Raw genomic sequence first — 20915 nt, forward strand, 5'->3', positions numbered from 1 at the left:
GTTTATAGCATATCCTCTTCTATGACCCCTATACTCCGATGTAAGAGCATCTGTCAATTAGGTTGGTGTTGGACTTGGCCCTTCTGGCAAGTTCACCCCTAGAACTTTTTGCAGTATCCTAGCCTTTTTCCTGTGTTGTACTAGTGGTTTTAGGCCTCTAGGTGCTTTCACACTGTGTCCCAGTGGAAAGCGCGTGCGCTCTGTGTGGTTGAATGAGACTGACCTGCCCTCCCATAGGAATGCATGGGGGATCTGAGTGACCGTGCTAGTTCCTGATGCGTGGGGAGTGCAGGGTCGAGTTTGATATGTGCAAACTCGTGAGAGTAAATGCTGCGCAATGATGTGTGCGGCGTTACTGTAGCTAGTATAGAAGCGCCACTTCTAGACACTGGTATAAATGTGCAGTGACTGTCTGGCATGTGATTGGCTGGTGAGCCTGGCTCCAGGAGTCAGGATGGGTCTGCCCCAGTGGTGGGTGGAGAGAGCTGCATGTTGATGAATGGGAGGAGTACACCTGGGACCTGAATAGGGCTGGGCTTTCCCCACACAATGCTGGCTCCGCCCCCTGTGGTGCGACTGTTGACCCTGGCCTGTTCTGTGAATAGGGAGAGGGGCTGAGCAAAACAAAGTGCTCAAGAACCAGTTGTATCTGGTTCGCCCCTTCCCTGCACCTTGAGACAAAGGATTTGGTGTATAAAAGAGGGGCTGTGACCCCATGAAAATGTTCTTGCTCTGACTCGAATCTACCAGGGGCGTGCTGCTGCTGGGGCCCAGGGGAAGGCTTGCCTCCCTGGGCCCTGCCCAGCCCCTGGATTCCCTGGTTACCTGGAAGACCTCTGGGACCTTTTTGGATTTATTTTCTTCATCTCCAGGACCTTTGCAGCACTCTTCTGCGCCCTGTGAGCGCTATGCTGTATTTATTTGTTTCCCCCCAGGAAAGGAGAATGCGTGGGATCTGTGCAGCGCTGAGCTGCCGTCTTTGGTTCCCGAGGGAATCTCCAGCATGGAGATTCCCCTGTCCTGCCTTTAGCGGGAGCCCACCCCGCGCTTTTGCCTCTTTAATTGATTAATACTGAAGGCGGGAGACCACCCCGCATACTTGTGCCATCGTGGGTGCCCACCCCGCTTATCTCCGTGGTTACACTACGGGAGCCCACCCCGTGTTCCCGCCATCGCCGGGAACCCTGGGCCGCCGCGCTGCCTGCAGCGACCCGGAAGCAAAGAGAAGTCCCGCCTCTATCTTTTGGCTAGCTTCAGGGACAAGCTTTTCTTTGCTGCTTTGCTTTTTGGTTGATGACATTTCCTTTTGAGGACTTCCTTTGTGGGGGGGAAAAAGCTTTTTTCCCCTCTTCTCCCAATTTTGTTTTCCTACAAATAATGTGAGTCTCTCTCAGCTGCATTATCCTTTTCTTGCCCTGCAAACTTCAAGGTAAAAAACCAATTTCTGCGTTTCTGTGCTATAGTTCATTCAAATGATCTGAAGAATCAAACTCCATAGCGCATTAAAATAGAGATTGGTACCTCAAGCTGTCCTCCACTTTGCTGCTAGGAACAGGATTTCACACAGCATGGGAATAAGAGAAATTGGGTACTGGGAGAAAAATCATACCTTATAGAGACATCTAGCTGCAGATTCCTTACTTTAGAATCCTCCCCCAGGTATGAGACTGGATCTGGAAATGTTTCCTTGGCACATCAGCTCGTCGAAAGAGGGCATCGCTCAACTCCGTATCAATGTCATCCACCCGATGTGACGTCGACTAAGTCCATATGACCCCCTTCGCCAATGTCCGTTTCTTCTTAGTCGTGCTTGCAACTCGAAGTAATTAGAGAGCCGTTTTAAGCCCATCTCGACGTTTTCTCTGAAAGTGTGTTTTTTCTTGAAATGTCTTAGAGGTTTAAGCCCTATGTATCTTGTCGCAGACAAATGTTGGTCACAGATGTTTATACCATCTGTATGTGGTGCCTCGAAGAACATCACGACGCCCAGGAGTGTGGTTCCTGTCATCTTTGTCCTAAGGCGTTGAGGCAGCATTGCTTGAAAATTCTGCCATTGCAGCTAGCAGAGGCCCTGCCTCATTGTCGATCCCCCTCAAAGTCCAGAGATCACTCGAGGAGCTATTCCTGTGATGGTTCTTCACCGTTGAAGAAGTCTGTAGAACAATACTCCTTTTGTACTAGGGGGAATGTATGACATTGTTCTGCATTCTGTCCATCAACTGTTGCTTTTGCATTTGTCACCCCGAGTGAGACGGGTATGTCCAGACGTGGGTTCCATGCTCTCCATGCCACTGGAATCAAGCTATGCTGGCTGAAGAGAGGTGAAACCCCGAAACCGGTCCTAGGATGCTTGTTTCCAGTCCAGGGAGGACCTGGCTTGGCAGTTTGGGCTGGACTGTTCCCATGAGGCACAGGGTCAAGACTGATTTGCATATGGCTGGGTTCAAACTGGAATGGCATGGTGAGCAAAAAAACGATGGATTTAGGCCCAGATCTCTGTACTGGGGTGAATGTATGAGATTGTTCTGCATTCTGTACATCAACTGTTGTTTTTGAAAAGTACTCCATCTGAAAGAAACACGTTAGTTATATTCCTCATCTTAGAATATCCCCAGGCATCAGGCTGGATCCGGAAAGATTTTTCGTCAACAATACCCCTTGCGCGTCGCTAGGCGTCGTCTGCGGCTCCGCGTCCGTCGTCGGCATCGTGCATCGGAATGACGTCGTCGGAGTACTTAGACACCGCCCACGCGCACTGACGTCAGTTCTTCTTTTTTCCGCGCCGATCCGGGAAGAGCTTACTGTGAGAAGTTGGCCTGGTATATGGTGCTCACTAGTTCTAGTGATCCCCTTGTACCATGCCAAGCAACCCTTATGGTGATTGGTTGTAAGTCAACCTTATAGACCAGCTATCCTAGTAGCGTGGACAAAAGCAGTCTTAGGCTAAACTCTAAAGGGCGTGTTAGGCCAGCTGTTTTACCAACATATAATCCCTTGAACACCAAGTGAAAGGACACCACACAGGTTGTTATAAAAATAAAGTAAGTATTTATTTCTTCACAAGACACCCCTGAACTCTTTATGAGATCAGGGAGCTAAGCAGATAACATAACTCTTAGGAAAACACTTTAATTGCACAAATTACAACGGTGCCTTAGGGGCACGACAAACCATATATTAAGAAAATGGAATGCGAATCGCTAGAAGGTATGTAACTCGATCCAGAGGCTAGAGGACCGCTAGGACTACCCCACTAATACCTTAGGTTAGGAGCAGGAGGCCTAGGGGACACGCGTGCAGAGTGGGAACTCACACGCGGGATGCGGAACAAAGTCTATGGATACTAGCGGTTACAAAGTTACGGTTTCTGGACGTCTCCGACCAGCTAGGACTACAATGAAAGTGGAACTGGGCCCTTGGATAGTCAATCCCTACTGGAGCACCGAAATGCTCACGTTACCTAACCCACGGGCCGCGGGTGCATAGGTGTAGAAAGGTGTCGGGTTTCCTCGTTGAAGTCTATGGCGCCGGAAGGAAAGATGCTGCAGGCGAGCTGGATGGAGGTGTCCGGATGATTCCAAGGATGGAAGAAGAAACAAAAAGACCTGAAAGCAGAGGGGACAGAGTTCACAGATGCCAGCCGGCAACTGGAGTGGAACCAGGAGGAACCAGAGGTCATCGCGATGCTTCAGGTGTAGAGTCGACGCTGTACTCAGGAGCCACGTGGACCAGGCGGCGTCTTCGACGACCAGGGTGGAGGCACGAGCTGTCCCATGCAGGCTTCTCGCTGTTGGCGTTGAGAGACCCCGGGTTGGAGTCAACAGGCCTTGGCAAAGGCAACCCACGCGGTGAGTGGAAACAGCGTCTGGAGTGGACCAGGAGGGTCCAGGTCACTTCTTGGTTGCAGAAGAGCAAGTACCAGTCTGGGGCAACCAGACCAGCGGTATGATGTCGCAGGTTCGTCGTCTAGGAGCCCACAGCCAGCCGGCAAGTGGACAGACAACGCTCGGAGCAGCAACAAAGCAGACGGGCCCCACGCAGATTTTGTGGAAGCTGGAGAGTGGATCTTCAGTGCAGGTGCTGCTCAGGAGTGGGGCTTCTCGGACCCCAAGCTTCTTCCTCGAGGATCCCTCGGAGGTTGGCTTCTCAGCGAAGTGCAGGTTTCTTCAGGATGTCCGGTCCCACTGGTCTCGTCGCACCCATGGAGCCCAGCTGTGCTGTGGTCGTAGGTAAAAGCTAGAGAGGTCTGGAAGTCCGGGTCCTGTCGGGCTCTGGAGTCTTGATCCGAAGATGGACAGCAAAGTGAACCGCAAGGTCGCTGGTAGTTGGTGCCCGTTTGCACGGGGTGGCTACTCCTTAGCCACAAGGGAGATTCTTCGTGTGAAGGTCAAGAGTTTCTTTCGGGGAAAGTTGTCAAGAGGTATCTAATTTGGAAGAGGACCTGCTCCTACCTATATTCAGGGAAAAGGGGCTGGCTCGTGACTAGGTCCCGCCCATGGGTGGGACCAGGAAGGGGGGTGGTTACACCCCCTATCCTTTGTCTGGTCTCGCGCCAGAACTGGGGCTGGAGCGTCCCAGGAACTGGTTTGAGCAGACAACTGCGCAGGAGCACCGGGGTGCCCCAGGCATGTCACCTTCCTTTCAGCCCTGCCTATCTGGATACACAAAATCCTGTCTGGGGTGGTGCTGGCACCTCCCCGGACAGAAAACCCTTTGTCCAAGCCTCCCTCGCTGGAAGGACTCCCAGCAGCGGGAGGGCAGACTTGTGTCTCAGTGGCAGCATCCATTTTGTGGAGCTGAGGCTTCATTTAACTTTAACCGGGGTTACAGCTACTAACATATATTCTCCCTCTAGAGGGGTGGAATGCTACCCCCGTTGCCAGAACTGGCGAGGGGGTAGTATTCCAAAGCGTATGACACCTTACATGACATGTTTAGATAATGCCAAGCCAAAGTTACCCTAACCGCAAGGATTATAAGGCACTTAAAAGTATATGGCATGGCACTATCATGGAAACGGCTAAAGGGATGGATCCCGAAAGCCACAGACAGGCTCCGCTCATGCCAGAGCGCCATCTCACACGGTTCCAAGCACTCTGCCTTCAGGATTGTTGAGGCCTGCCATAGGAGTGACTGATAGGAGATCTGTGTCCCCATTTTGGGTTAGATATAGGTATACTATATCTAAAGCAAAGGGTGATTACACCACCTTGCCCCAGCTGTTTGTACAGCCAGTTGTGTCTGTTTAGATAGCCAGTCCAGGGGTGGCATAATACATGCTGCAGCCCCTGGTAGGCCTTGGGTACACCTCTGCCCTGGTTACAGGGACTCATGAGAGGGCCCAAATGTCAATTAAGTACATGGGTACAATAAGGTGATCCTTACCAATTGGGTATGTACCTAGGGTACATGGAGTCCATTTTAAAGAGAGAGCAGACAGCCTGAGACCCTGAATGGCAGGATCTCAGGCCAACTAAGTCGAAAAACCAGCTAGACACTAGGCAAAAAGTTGGGGGTAACCATAGTCAGATATCCACCTTCCTACACTTACCCCTTAGTCACTTTTTGACTAACCTTTTTTGACTCTTTTTGGTCTTCTGTCGACTCGACTCTGGTGCCGGTAGGATGCCTGGTTTTAAGGCCTGTGACTCCTGTCATCGACTGATGTCGGTGATGGACCACCATCGCCGGTGCCTTTACTGCCTGGGGCCTGACCACAATGCGGAGTCGTGCCTCGACTCTCAGGCCTTGACCTCGAAGGCTAGGTGGGAGCGGTCCCGTAAGCTACTCGAGCTTTGGCACTCGGCTCCGCACCATTCCCGGTCCAGAAGGAGGTCCAAGGACCGGTCGCGGAGCCGCAGTCACCATCATCACTCGTCGGGCTCGAAGTTTTTGGGTAAGTTGAAGCGCTCGAAGAAGTCCAAGAGGTGACACCGCTCTTCGGACTCCCCTCTACGGTCACGCGACTCGATCGAGGGTCAGGATGATCCCACCCCCGCGGCTCCATTGGAGCCGCAGGAGCCGCGTCAGTCTCCATACCCGCCGGTCCCTGGGACTGACGCGACTCCGGCGGAGATCAGCGCCTTCCTCTCGGTCATGAGGGGCCTGGCCCGCCATCGACGCCTAGCGGCGCGCCTTCGGGCCCCGCGGGCTCGACTGGGCGACCTCGCGAGCCGGCGGCTCTGGCCCCGTCGGCCACTTTGGTCCCGACGCCGCAGGTCCCCGAGGTATCCAGGCCTGGATCTCTGCCGGCAGTAGCCAGTCGAACTCACGACATCTCCTCCGGCGCCGACACCGGTTCCACCCCCGGCGCCATCCCCGGATGCCGCCGTTCCCCGGTTTAGTCCGGGCCCGGCGCCGCTCGACGCCGCATCAGACGCCAATGCATGAGCAATTCATCTACTGCCCAGCTCCGGTTATTCCTCCTGTTTATCAAGAATCGGATAACGGGGGCGACTGGGAGGGGTCTGAGGACCCTATGGCCAGACATGCCAACCTTTCACAGGACTGGGCAGGCTAAATGGGAGATGCCAGTGGTCTGGACACCTCCCCGGACGCTGGTTTATCTCTCCTCCGACTGTGGCCTCAGAGGAAGGTGCAGCTTTTTCAGTGGTGCTGCGCAAGGCGGCCGATGCCCTTGGGCTGGAGTTGCCTGCTGTGGCCGTGAGGACTAACGTCCTCACAGAAGTGCTTCAACCGTCAGCAAGCTCCACAGAGCCTCTGCTGCAGTTCAATGAGGCACTCGTAGACGTTCTGCAGGGCACCTGGTCCAAGCCCTCCACAGTACCTCCTGTGGATCGGAACGTGGCCCGGCAGCACCGCCCTGCTCCGGGCGAGCCCAGTTTTCTGTCCCAACACCCCACTCCCGAGAGTCTGGTTATCCAGGCCTCGACTTCCCAATCCTCCTTCCCGTCCGCTCCTTGGATCGGAAATCCAAGAGGCTGGAACAGTTCGGATAGAAGCTGTTCTCTTCACTGAGTTAGGGTCTGTGGTCCTTGAATACCGCTTGCCTCTTGGACAGTTATTCCCACTCTCTGTGGGATGCGGAAGAGGCCCGGTCATGGCTCACCCAGGCGCTTGCTGATGGGCGAGATGCAGCACGGCATGCCATATGGTGTGGACTAGACACCACGGACTCGCTGGGGCGGGTAATTTCGACCACGGTGGCGCTTCGTCGCCACGCCTGGCTACGGTCCACGTCTTTCTCGGGGGATGTCCAGAGTGTGAGAAGTTGGCCTGATGTATGATGTCACTAGTTCTAGTGTACACCTTATATCAGTCCAAACAGCCCTTATGGTGATTGGTTGTAAAGTCCAGCTATCCTAGTGGTAGCATGGACAAGAGCAGTCTTAGGCTAAACTCTGAATGGCATGTGAAGCCAGCTGTGATACCATATATAATCCCTTGAATACCAAATGAAAGGACACCACAACAGGTATATATATATAAAATAAAGTGTATTTATTCTAGTCAAACCCTCAGCACTCTTTATGAGATTAGAGGTAAGTACAACACAGTCTTATTTATGCATACATTAAGTCACACAGGTAAGTAATACAGTTAGGCCCTAGGGGCCACGCAAACCATATACTAAGTAAGTGGTATAAGGACCACTGTCACGGAAATAGGATAGGCCTAGGCCTAGGGAATCGCTGGGGCTACACTACACTAGCAACAGTTAGGAAGTGGGAGGCCCACGGGATTCAGGTGCAGAGTGGAAACACTCACGCGTAATGCGTAAAAGTCGATAGAAATAGTAGTTGTTAGAAATTAACAGTTTAAGGACACTTCTGAAGCAGCTAGAGAGTTGAGACTAGGAAACTAGACCCTAGGATAGTCACTACCCTTGTGAGCACCGAAGCACCCAAGTTACCTAGCCCATGGACAGCTACCACTCTTATCCAAATCTGGGGGGCTGGGTTACCTGCTAGGTCACGCCTTATGGGTGGGACCTGGGAGGGGGGTGGTTACACCCCCTTCCCTTTGTCCAGTTTTGCGCCAGGACTGGGGCTGGAGATCCCCAGCACCGGTTTGAACTGGACTATGCACGGGACACCTTGTGTGCCCCAGGCATGTCTCATTCTTTTCATCCCTCCCTGCCCCAATACACTAAGGCCTGTCTGGGGTGGTGCTCGCACCTCCCAAGGCAGGAAACCTATTGTCCAAGCCTCCCTTGCCGGGATCACTCCCAGCAGCAGGAGGTCAGACTCGTGTCTGTGGCAGCAGCATCCATTTTGTGATGCTGGGGCTCTGGTTAACTTTAACCGGGTAAGTAGGTTACAACATGTCTTCTCCCTCTAGAAGGGAGGGATAATATCCTCATCCCCAGAAATGGGATGGGGGTATTATTCCAAAGTGTTAGACACCTTACACAACATGTTTTGATAAAGCCAAACCATAGTTACCATAACCGTTTAAGATTATAAGGCACTTTAAGAGTATATGGTAGGCGAAATCATAGAACAGCTATAAGGACATGGTTCCGAAAGCTGCAGACAGGCTCAGCTCATGCTAGAGCACCATCTCACATGTTACCAAGCACTCTGCCTCCAGGATTGTTAAGGCCTGCCATAGGATTGGCTGATAGGTACACATGTGTCTATATGTAAGTTAGGTATAGGAATACTACACGTAAGCAAGGGGTGATTACACGACCTTGCCCCAGCTGAGTGATCAGCCAGTTGTGTCATAATGGAAGGCCAGGCCAGGGGTGGCATAATACATGCTGCAGCCCCTGGTAGGCCTAGGGTACACCTATGCCCTGGGTACCTAAGGTACACTATACAGGGGCCAATAAGGTGACCCTATCCAAATGGGTTATGCACCTAAAGTACATAGTATCAATTTAGAGAGAGAACAGCAGGGCTGTGGGTCTGATTAGCAGGCCCACAGCCACATCTAAGTCGAAAACCAGTAAAGCAAAAGCAAAAAGTGGGGGTGAACATAGAAAGCAGACCCTACTCTCCTACACACTTATATACCCATTTATTCTTCTATCGACCTTGAGATATACATATATAAAACATATTTAATTTTCAGAAAAACACACATTCACTGGATGATGTCATCAGTGATGTCATCAGAGATGTCATCAGTGATGTCATTTGAGATGTCATCAGTGATGTCATGAGTGATGTCACTGACCATGTCATGAGTGATGTAATATGTGACGTCATAAGCAGGGCATTGCGGGCGCGCGAGTTATAGTTAGCTGAACTAACTATAACGGGGGAATTTCAATGGTTTTGTACAAGTGAAAAGTCCAGCTAACTATAACACCCCTGAAACCTATGGTTTTTTCAGTGAATTTCTGAGGTTTTTTAAATGCTAATTCCTAACTATAACGTGCCTGAAACCTATGGTTTTTTCTGTGAATTTCAAAGGTTTTTTAAATGCTAATTTCTAACTATGCCTACAGAGATAGGACATGTGAAGAAAGAAGAAAACATGCACAGAAAGAAAAAAAAGAAGTGCAGAAAGAAGCAACAGAAGTCCTCAAAGACGAAGAATAGTGCAGGAAGAAGGATAACGTGCAGAAAGAACAAAAAGAAGAGCAGAAAGAAGCCTTGTTGCAAAATCATCCTGTACCCTCAACTTTTTCAGACGGATACTGGTGGTAACTGAGTCTGACTAACCAGTCCTAGAGCCAGTGCTATGTTAAAAGACACTTAGAATACAGTGAAAACACCTACATACACTAGGGAACATTCTGCGTTGGGGTCCCCCTGTGATTATCATGACCTCCTCTGTAAGCCCCTCGTATATAATAGGGCAGGGGGATTAAAACTACCTCTTAAAACAGGCCACAGGACGTTTTTGCACACGTTAACTCAGGCCCCGTCCCCTCCCTTCACCACTGTGTAAACACGCCCTGTGTCCGTTTTTAGTTGGGAGATTAAGTTCATTTAACCCCTTCAGCGCTGCGCGGATTCCCCCGCGGTGCTGAAGGGTTCGAGCGCGGGCGGGGCCATGACGGAACGGTTCCGTCATGAGCACAGCTCAGCCGATGCTCATGACGGAACCGTTCCGTCATGAGCATGGAAGGGGTTAAATCCTGAGGGTCCCTAGGGTCCAACTAGCCCACTAGGTACCTCCAGTAATTGCCACAGAGCTGCGTTGCAGAGAGGTGTAAAAAGTGTCACGGCCTGGACTACCTCTCTGCAATGCAGCTCAGTGGCGCTTACTGGAAGCACTTGGTGGGCTAGTTAGCCCCCAGGGGCCCTCAGTATTGAAGGGAAATTATATCCCCAATTTAAAATGTGCCATAGTGCGTGTTTGCACACGTCACCTCAGGCCCCGTCCCCTCCCTTCACCACTGTGTAAACGCGCCCTGTGGCTGTTGTAAGTTGAGAGATTAATCCCCTTGAATCCTAAGGGTCCCTAGGGTCAAACTAGACCACTAGGTACCTCCAGTAAGCGCCACAGAGCTGCGTTGCAGAGAGGTGTAAAAAGGGGCTTGGCCTCAGAACACCTGTCTGCAGCGCAGCTCCCTGGCGCATACTGGAGATGCCTGTTGGGCTAGTTGGCCCTCAGGGACCCTCAGTATTGAAGAGGAATTAATTCCCCAACTTACAACTCGCCAGGGGGCGCGTTTCCAGAGTGCTGCAAGGAGGGGGCGTGGCCTCCGGCACGATGCCAGTCTTTTATTTATTTTAATTTTTTAAGAAGGGGGGCTGTGTGGTTCCCCTTCTTATTCTAATTTATTGGCCCTGATGACCCCATCCCCCAGGGCCTGTCTCCTAATTATATTTTTTTGACCCCAATCCCCAGGGCCGGCCACTGTTTTTTAATATTTTTTAAAAATATATATTTATAGACACACCTAGGACATGCTGGACAAACCGTACGTACCTATCACCATGACGATTTGCGTGATATTCATTTTAGGCGACTATGCATACAATGAATCCACGTGGAATGTATTTACACCACTAGTGAAGCTCTGATATGTCTGATGCCCTACCGTGCCTAATCCCGGTAGACACCCTTGTCGTTTATTTATACAAACATGGGTAGCTATTGACGGGCACATTTAATACACATGCACACCAAGCCATTCAAAGGGGATTCGACAAAAATTCGACAAACTATGCAAGAAACCCCCCTCACGGTTAATAAAACACACATCCACTGCCGGATGTGTAATACTTTTTATTTTACTCTCTGGAAAGGGGACGAACTTCACTAGAGAGTCACAGCGCGCTCCTGGCAGAGCCCAATGCTGTGTTACACTCACCATTGCCTGCTGAGTGCCACACACCTCTGTGTTGTATTCCACCAGCTAGTGCATATGCTATGACACTCTCTAGCCCATGTGCACTGTAACACCACCCTGTGAATGTCATGCCACACTTGTCTTCGCACGGGTTATATTGCCCCATCTAACGTGCCTTCCTCGATGCCTATGTTATAACGCACAGTGCTATGCCATACATATTACAATCTGGGATCCATATCTTTGTCACAGTGCATATGCAACGTTACACTCCCCAGCACATATTTTATATTACAACTTTAGAGACTAGTTAGGTTACACAACACTGCCCTGTTCATATTACACTCCAAGACGCATATCGCATAGCACGCGCTATCTCGCGCTCTCCAATGAATCTGTCATTGCACACAATGTATTGCATATTATATTTCACGCCCGGTTCATCTTATATCACACTTTTTGGTGCATAGTTTATACCATACACTATATCTAGTTTTCATTTTCAATCGTGCTCTCAGGACTATGTTCTATATAACACTGTGTTCACCTACCCTTTTCACGGGCATTACACTTTGCGATAGGGGGTGGAGGGTCAGTGAGTGTTTCTGCCAAGTGAGCCCGGAGTCACAGTCACAAACGTCCTCTTCTTCCTGAACAAAAGTGAGATTATGCTGCATACTTGTTCATATTTTAAGTAGTTCGCACAGACACACGTTTTAAAAACAAAGTTCCTAATACCCGCCTTCTCTGAACAGTTAGCTTGCTGCCCCATCCCCCTCCTCCCTATCCTCTGTTGTGTGAATCCATGGACTAGCCTCCTCCCTCCTGCCATGCATGGTCTGATGTGCTGCCACTGCCCTCAATTTAGTATGATGTACCAGTCCACACCTCCTGCCCTCCATTGCCCAATTCTATGCCCCATCATTGACCTCCTGCTTAAACTCTGTGCTTAGCTTGCTTCCCCTATTCTCCTTCCCCCTGCCCTCCGATGTCTTTGTGCATGCCCCTGCTCCATCCTTTTTGCCCACCATGTTCCATGGACCTGCCACTCCTATCTACTCTGAGTGTTCTGTTGAGCTTCCACTCCCCTCCCACCTGCCTAGCATTGTCAGATGACTGTAACCTGTCCCTGCCACCCCCACCCTGCCTGTCCACATGCCATGCCCCTATCCTCTTCCTCCTGTCCTACATGGTCCATTGTACTGCCACACCCTTCTGCCCTCCCTGGTCTGCTGTGCTGCAACTGCTCCTCCTGCCTGCCCCGTGCGGTCTGTTGTGAGGCCCCTTCCCCTGAACTTTCTTGTCTGTGCACAGGTCCTGACCCTCCCTTCTATCCTCCATCGTCCTTTGTGCATGCCCCTGCACCCTCCTTCTTGCCTATCATAGCCATTGTGCTGCCACTAACCCTCCCACTTGCCATGCATGGTCTTCTGTGCTGCCATGGCCCCTCCCATCTTCCCTGTGTGGTCAGTTAGCTGCCCCTGACGCCCTCCCACCTTCCCTCCATGGTCTGTGTGTATTCCATCACAGTCTCACTGTTGCTCTTCATGGTGTGTCTTGCTTCTAGTGCCCATCCTGCAAGACCTCCATGGCTATCTTGCTGCTCCTGCCCTGCCCCCTTGCCCCCAGCCCTCTGTTTACATGTGCAGACCCCTACTCCCTCCCTCCTGGCTTGTCTGTTCCATTGTAATGCCCCTGATCTGTCCCTCCTGCCATTTATGGTCTGTTATGCTGCAGCTTTCTCTCCTGTCTGTCCATTATGGTCAGCTAGCTACCATTGCCTATTGCCCCTCTGTTCTCTGTTGTCCATGTGCATGGTCCTGTCCCCTCCCTATTGCTTTCTATGGATTGTTGTGCTGCACTCCCGTCCTGCATGCCCTGTGTGGTGTATTGTGCTTCTGCAAACCCTGATGCCTGCCCTGCAGGGTCAGTTTGGTGCACCTCTCCATGTCCCTCCTGTCCTCTGTTATCCAAGTCCATGTCCCTACCCCATTTCCTTCCATGATCCAATGTACCATACTTGTGAACATTTTGAACTTGGTAAGAGGGAGATTTTGAAAAAAAACGGGGGTATTGATTTTCCCCTTTGAGTTACATTGAAAAAGAGGAGATTGTAGACAGGAGACAGATCAAATAAAGCCCATTTGAGCTTAAAAACATTGGACGTTTCCTGGCTGAATCGGGACTGTTGGCATGTATGGTTGTACTACCATTGCCTCTTCCTTCTGCCCACAATGGTCTATTACATTGCCACAGCCTCTCTTGCAAGTCCTGTATTGTTGGTTTGTTGCCCCTGCCCCCCTTTCCACTGCCCTCCATAGTCTGCTGTGCTGCCACGGCCCTTCCTGCCTGCTCAGTGTGGTTAAATTGTTGCCTTTGCACCCTCCTACCTGCCTTCAATTTTCAGAGTCCGTGCCCCTGGCCTCTGCCTTTCAACAGTATCCCAATGAACAACTAGATTGCTAACATTCTATATTTATTACAAAAGTGTGGAACGCCTGACGTCATCTTGATGTAATCAAAACTGTAATACCTAGAGCATTTCCTTTAGAAATTACATATATGAGAGGGTCTTATTGGCATCAAAATAATGGTTAGTGCTCTAAAAGACTAAAATAAGGACATATTTTCTGAGTTTTCAAATAGCGACAAAGCACTTTTAAATTATTTGTTATCTTTATGTTTTTTTATCCAGTTTACCACTTGATTAAATGTTGCACTTAGGGGAAAGGATGTGGTGTTACTTCCAGAACTGCAGATTTTACAACTGGGGAACCAGGTTTGAGTTTCTGCTTCAGCTCGACATTCTGTGATTCTGGTCAAATCACTTAGTCTCCCCATGTCTACAACCAAAAAGAATTTGTTCTTGTGTGATGTAACCAATGCTTGTGTAAAGCACTCCAATACCTGACAAGTCTGCACTATATAACACTGCAAAAACACAAAATAATAAGTGGTTTGCACACTTCTGTCATTGGGCTATATTTGGGCTACATCTGGGTGATATTTGGGCTACATTTGGGCTCTTTTGTCTCTGGTGGCCATCTTGGGAGACTTATTTGTTATGAAGTTTCCTAATTTCCTCATTTACTGCAGTCTCCTCAGTAGGAAATACTTTCAGTTTTTTACTTTGATTCCATCAAGAAGGCATTCAGATGGTGTCACACATTTGCCATAAATTCAGAATGTTAGCACTCTTTTTGCTCATTAGATCACTGTAGTAAAGTTACTGCTCACCAGGGAAAACTGCTGCTGGTATTGAAAGTGCATGTTTCAGTCTGCATGTCAGAATTTTTTAATGAAATAGAAGAGGATTTGAGAAGTCACTCAAAATTTGCCCTAATTTTTCTTTCTGCAGCACTAATCATACTTTTTATGGAAAAATGAACCCCCTCATTTTGTTCCTTTTTAAATTAAATGTTTTAAGAGTTACCACTTTAATCCAAGCAAGATGGCTTCAGGTGTGCCATACGTTTATCATAAGTAGGACTGTTAGCGCTCTAGTTGTTCTTTGGAACACTCTGGGAAGCTGCAGTAGAACACAAAGGAATCAACTGACAGTCTCTGCCCTTGTTGGATGTACATGTTTTACTGAGAATGTCAGACTTCATTCTCACATGACTGAGAAAGATAATGTGAATTTACAGAAAATAAGCTCTCAGTTTAGCTTATAGATCACCTTCCAAACCTCTGTGGGAAAGGCATGAGAAAATATTTTTCTCTCAATCATGATATCCCAGCAGAATGCTTTTTCACATGGTGAAATCACCTTAGAACATACCACAATTCCTAAAATGAGTATGGTCCCATCAACAAATGATTTATAATGTAACTAAAGTCTTAAAACCTTCTATTAACTGCAATGCTTTTTAATGAGGTGCTATCATGTATATTGGTCCCAAGATTGCTGCCAACACTTCTTGGATGAAGTGCTGACAGCCAATCAGATCTCAGGATGAGATGTGTGATTAGGCTCCGCCCACATATATATATGATTTTACTTTTGATTTTCTCAGGAACTACTGAACAGATTGACACCAGACCTGCAAAAGGCACATCCCTGACCTGAGGACTACCTCTCTGCCAAATTTCAAGAAATTCTGTTCAGCCGTTTGGGCTGTACCTTGGACTAAAGGTCCGTATGGAAAATTGCATGGGGAAAACGTGTTTTAGGACCCCACTTTTTTCTCGGCCCCCGCTTGACGAATCACCCCGAGACTTTCAGGGTAGGAGCGGAGCGCCCCACCTATTTTGAAAATTTTGCGAGGATTCGTCAACCGGCGCCAAAGTTATTCCAAATAGAATGTTGCGGATTTCCTATGGAAACACGGTCCTAACTATAACTATCTACTGGCGACCGCCAGTAGATAATATATATATATATATATATATCTATACATATTACCTACTGGCGGTCGCCAGTAGGTAGTTATAGTTAGGACCTAGTTTCCATAGGAAATCCGCAACATTCTATTTGGAATAACTTTTGCGCCGGCTGACGAATCCTCGCGAATTTTTCAAAATAGGTGGGGCGCTACGCTCCGCTCCTACCCTGAAAGTCTCGGGGGGATTTGTCAAGCGGGGGCTGAGATAAAAGGGGGGTCCCAAAACGCGTTTTTCCCATGCATTTTTCCATAGGACCTTTAGACACAGCTACAGCCCGAACGGCTGAACAGAATTACTTGAAATTTGGCAGAGAGGTAGTCCTCAGTTCAAGGAAGTGCCTTTTTTAGGTTTGATGTAAATCTGTTTAGTAGATTCTGAGAAAATATCCTTTAAATCAATATATATATCTGAGCCAGCTTACGGTGCTCTTACGGTACGCTTACCGTACGCGTACGGTGGCATGCGCGAGCGCGATTCTGATTGGCTCTTAGATCTTAGTAAACATTCGAATCTGTCGAAACCAGGAAGCGGCGGCCGCCATTTCGTGTGTTTCACTCAGAAAAAAAAAGAGTGATATCTTGAAAAGGGGGCAAGGAGGAGAGTTACAGACCCCCCTAAGGGGGTCAAAGAAGGACAGAAAAGTACAAAGACAACATTTATTGATTTTAAAAAAAATCGCGGGGTACGCGTACGGTAAGCTTACCGTAAGCGTACGGTAGAAAAAAAAAATAAAAAAAGAAATGAAATTCAGATTTAAGTGTTTAGATATTAGGGGGCTCTAAAAAGAGCCGTTGTGTTTATGAAATGATTTTTTAGTGGTACCTACAAGTAAGTACCGATGCAGAGTCTAAGGTTCAAGAGGAAGACTCTGTTCCCTTCATCATTGAAGTGCACACCATCTCCTCTATAAATGTCTTGCATGTCGTAACGCAAGTTGTTGTGGTAAATGGAACCCATACCATAGTCACGGAGGAAAGCAGAAACAGATTTGTTGACGTGCTTTCTTGCTTTGTCAATCTGCGGACAGAAATGATGGACCAGTTCCATTTTTGCCTTTGGCATATGTTAGAAAACACAAAGGCAGTTTTAGGGAAAAGTGAAAAAAGTTGTGCAAAGGTGTCCTTCATAAGCATTTCCAGACCTACCCAAGTCAAAGTGCCTAGGTCATTGCCACCACAGTGCACTATTATGAGGTCAGGGTGTTGGATGTGCATGAAGGATTTCACCAATGGCATCAATTGGTGCCACTTTAACCCTCTCTGACCAATCCATTTAATGTCTACATTTGGCAAAGCAAGGTCTCTCACCATATCTGTTTTCTCTGCATACTTTTCACTCCAGAAGACATAGCTGTGCCCTACAATCCACACTGTGAACATCTTCAAAGGAGAACTGGATGCACTCAGGAGGTGTCTTTCAGTAGAATGGCAATATGAAAAGAAAGACAGTTTGGAAATGGAGGCATACATATTTTTTTCATAAAAAAAAGAACTGATTGGCTGTTTCATACCATTCTAGAATAAAAACTAGGCTGTATGTGTAAATTAATAGAAGCATGTTTTGTATTGGTACAGAAAAATGTATTACCAAAGAACAGTACTATGGATTTGCTGTTAGGTTTGAAAAGTCAAGCACTCTTGCTCTGTGGAATTGAAACATTGTTTGGTGAACTTCTGACCTAACTCCACACAGCAGTGTTCCATGAGCTGTTGCTATGGTAGCAGGCAGAAGTCATGTTGGGGGAAGGGTACTAGGCAGAAGTCAAGTTGGGAGAAGTGTACTTTTGGAAAAGGGTTGGTTTTCAACCAATAGAAATGTGTGATTACATTTGAAAAAAGGGGGAAGCACTGAGATTTGAAACTAACATGTATATGTGTGGAAAAAGAGAGGGAAAGTTTGCCATTATCTGGTTCTGCTGAGAGGAGAGAGGTGTAAAGAACAGAGATCCTGGCTCTGATAATCTGCTGTTTGAGTGCCACATTTCTTTCACAACTAACTAATTTTAAAGGTGAGTTTAGAGTTTGAGAGGGGATGTATATGGTAAATTAAGAAATGAATAATAGAAATGGGATTCCTTTTGTTGAAGTTGTGTTTATTATTTTCTGTTTTGGGAGAAATTTAAATGTGAAGAACATGTAAAATAATATGGACTATGTTTTCACCATAAATTAAGGTGTACTGGTAAAAATAAAGAATACTTTAAGGGTTTGAGGTTTCAGTCAGTAATGCAAATACATTCAGCATCACTAAGGCTGGTTGCCCTTGCTGGAGTGTAGGCAGACAACCAGGTTACACATGGTGTTGGTCTGAAAAAGCAGTTTGGACATGTGCTTTTTTAAGAATCTGAAAAGTGGATTCATAATGTGTCAGTCTGTAAAAGTGTTTATCACTTGCCAAAAAAAAGAGGTAGTAAGTGTGCTTTCAAATTGGCAAAGAAATTTCGTTTTGTGACTAATGTGAAAACATGACTCTGTGTGCATATAGGAATTACAGGCAGAGATTTATTGCATATTGCTCTGGTGATTTCACAGTTGCATTAGATGGAAAGGGGGAGCCATTTTTTGGTGCAGAAGCAGACTCTTAGCACACACCCAGCTGCTTACCCTGTGGAATCATGCACAGTATTCACAAGCGAGTGGGGTTTGAGGTTTCAGTCAGTAATGCAAATACATTCAGCATCACTAAGGCTGGTTGCCCTTGCTGGAGTGTAGGCAGTCAACCAGGTTACACATGGTGCTGGTCTGAAAAAGCAGTTTGGACATGTGCTTTTTTAAGAATCTGAAAAGTGGATTCATAATGTGTCAGTCTGTAAAAGTGTTTATCACTTGCCAAAAAAAAGAGTAGTAAGTGTGCTTTCAAATTGGCAAAGAAATTTCGTTTTGTGACTAATGTGAAAACATGACTCTGTGTGCATATAGGAATTACAGGCAGAGATTTATTGCGTATTGCTCTGGTGATTTCACAGTTGCATTAGATGGAAAGGGGGAGCCATTTTTTGGTGCAGAAGCAGACTCTTAGCACACACCTAGCTGCTTACCCTGTGGAATCATGCACAGTATTCACAAGCGAGTGGGGTTTGAGGATTCAGTCAGTAATGCAAATACATTCAGCATCACTAAGGCTGGTTGCCCTTGCTGGAGTGTAGGCAGTCAACCAGGTTACACATGGTGCTGGTCTGAAAAAGCAGTTTTCTGCCTAATTTCAAAGCATGACTTTGTGTGCACACAGGAATTATTTTTAGAAATTTAATTTGTGAAGGTGTTATTGTGATTTTCATTTATAGGAAAGGGGTTTATAGTATTTTAAGATTTCTAAAGAACATAAAAAATGTAGTAATATATTTAAATAAAATAAAGGAATTTTTTTTTAGTTTTTTTCAGGTATTGCTGAAGAGCAGTGAACAAAATTTAAGATGCCTACAAAATCCAGAGTAAAGAAAGACCACAAAAAAAACCTATATTTGAAGACAACTGGAGGACCTAAGTTAGTTGGAGATGCTCATGTTGGGAAAAAGAAAAAATCTTCTGGTAAGCAAACAAAAGATTTTTTAAAGAACATATTCAAAAAAAGGAAAAATGTACAAAATGTCTGTACTGGAAAAAATGTTTTCAATAGAAAAGGAGAGGAAAAAATTGAGCATTTAGTTAATGCAAATATACCTTCTGCAACTAAAAAGATAAACTTAAACAGAAAAACAGCGTTTAAAGAGATACTTAGAAAAATGTTTCAGAGAAGAGTTATGTCCAATTTGATAAAGGATGTGAAGAAATATAAGCAAAAGGCTAAGTTTTATAAGAGAAAAAAAGAAATTGAAGCCATTGCAGCAAAGGCATTAGAATTAAAAAGGAAACGTTTCATTTTAATTTTGAATAGGATGCGTACATTAGATAAAATGGTTAATGTACTGAAATCACAAAGCAAAAGGAAAAGAGTAGTGAACAGAACAAACTTTTGTAAAGTGTTTTTAGGAAAATGGATGCATAGTTCAAGTAGTGAACCTTTTTTTAATGAAGAGAGCTATTTTCAAAATAATAGTTTGCTGCATGCAGTTGACACCAGAGGTCGTGCTTACGAAGTGAAAAATGGTTGCATAATGGAGAAGGAGATAATGGTTCCAAGAGATGAGGTACAAGTGATGGCGGATGAGGCTATGGGGAGACGTCCTAAAGCCCCAGTGTACACTTGGAATTGTAGTAGTATTTGCACTGTGCGTCAGGAATCTATTGATAAATTTCGTGAGTTTCTAAGAGAATATACTAAAAAAAAGTGTAAAACAGAAGATTAAGGTGCTTCAAAGTCTGGATCCATGCAGAGTGAGAGAGAATACTGGTTTGCAGGGTCATTCTCTGGCTTGTCTATCTAGAAAAGTGTGTAATAGTGTTTTCCATCATTTTAGGATGCTGGCTGTTCATCATACTGAAATGAGAAAGTTTGTGAGACGGTTGTATTTTGCTAAAAGTCCAGCAATAAAGTTAGATGAATTGAATAGGGCTCTGTTCCGTGGATCGGTATCAGATGTAGAGAAGGTTGTTGATGAAATTCTGTTTTGTTACTTTGGTCCTGAACAAAACAGTGCAGAAAAGGACACAGTAAATGAGGAAGAAGTGGAAGAGAATGTAGAACCCTCTGTAAGTAAGACATTTAATGATCACATAACAAAATTTGCAATAATCTCTAATGAAAGACCAAATATTACTTGTATTTGTTGCCGCAGAACTCATTATAGAAAATAAACCAGGTATGTTGATCTCTATAGAAAAAGTGAAAATGAAGATAATTATAAGTTGAAGGATTTTGCCGCATATATATTTCTTGAAAATTGTTTTGAATTGGGTGAAGTTCAGCGTATTTGTAAATACTGTTATAATAAGTTAGAAGAAAATAGAATGCCGACCAGAGCTGTACATAATAATTTAGAATTGGATGCAATTCCTGCTGAACTTTCTGAATTAAATACATATGAGTCTATACTTATTCAATGTGTTCATCCTTTCCAGACCATAGTACGTATGGAGCCCAAAACTGGTAAATTACCTCCTTCAGATTTACTGAGAGGTTTAAAAGGTAGAGTGGTGTATTTGCCCTTGGATTTGAAAAAGAATATGGAAACTATTGATGCAGATACTTTGGAAACTGAACCATTAGTTATTCTGGTTAATGGTGTACCTACAAAGAATAAGAAGATTTGGCAGGAGCTGGTAGATGTACGGAAAGTACAAAGAGCAAATTTGTATTTGAAAAGGAATAACAAATGGTATGAATCAATTTATATAGAAGAAGAAGAAGAAGAAGAAGATTTACAAGAAGACACAGA

The 20915-nt window shown here is 46.4% G+C and overlaps 1 protein-coding gene across 1 annotated transcript in view; it reads left to right on the plus strand.

The window, feature by feature from the left end:
- The window catches only part of STAG3 (STAG3 cohesin complex component), a 1816020-nt gene that overhangs the window by 1161867 nt on the left and 633238 nt on the right, over nt 1-20915 (plus strand). The gene's annotated exons all lie outside the window — the stretch shown is intronic.

This window comes from Triturus cristatus, chromosome 12, assembly GCF_964204655.1.
Source record: "Triturus cristatus chromosome 12, aTriCri1.1, whole genome shotgun sequence".
In the NCBI taxonomy this organism is placed as follows: domain Eukaryota; kingdom Metazoa; phylum Chordata; class Amphibia; order Caudata; family Salamandridae; genus Triturus; species Triturus cristatus.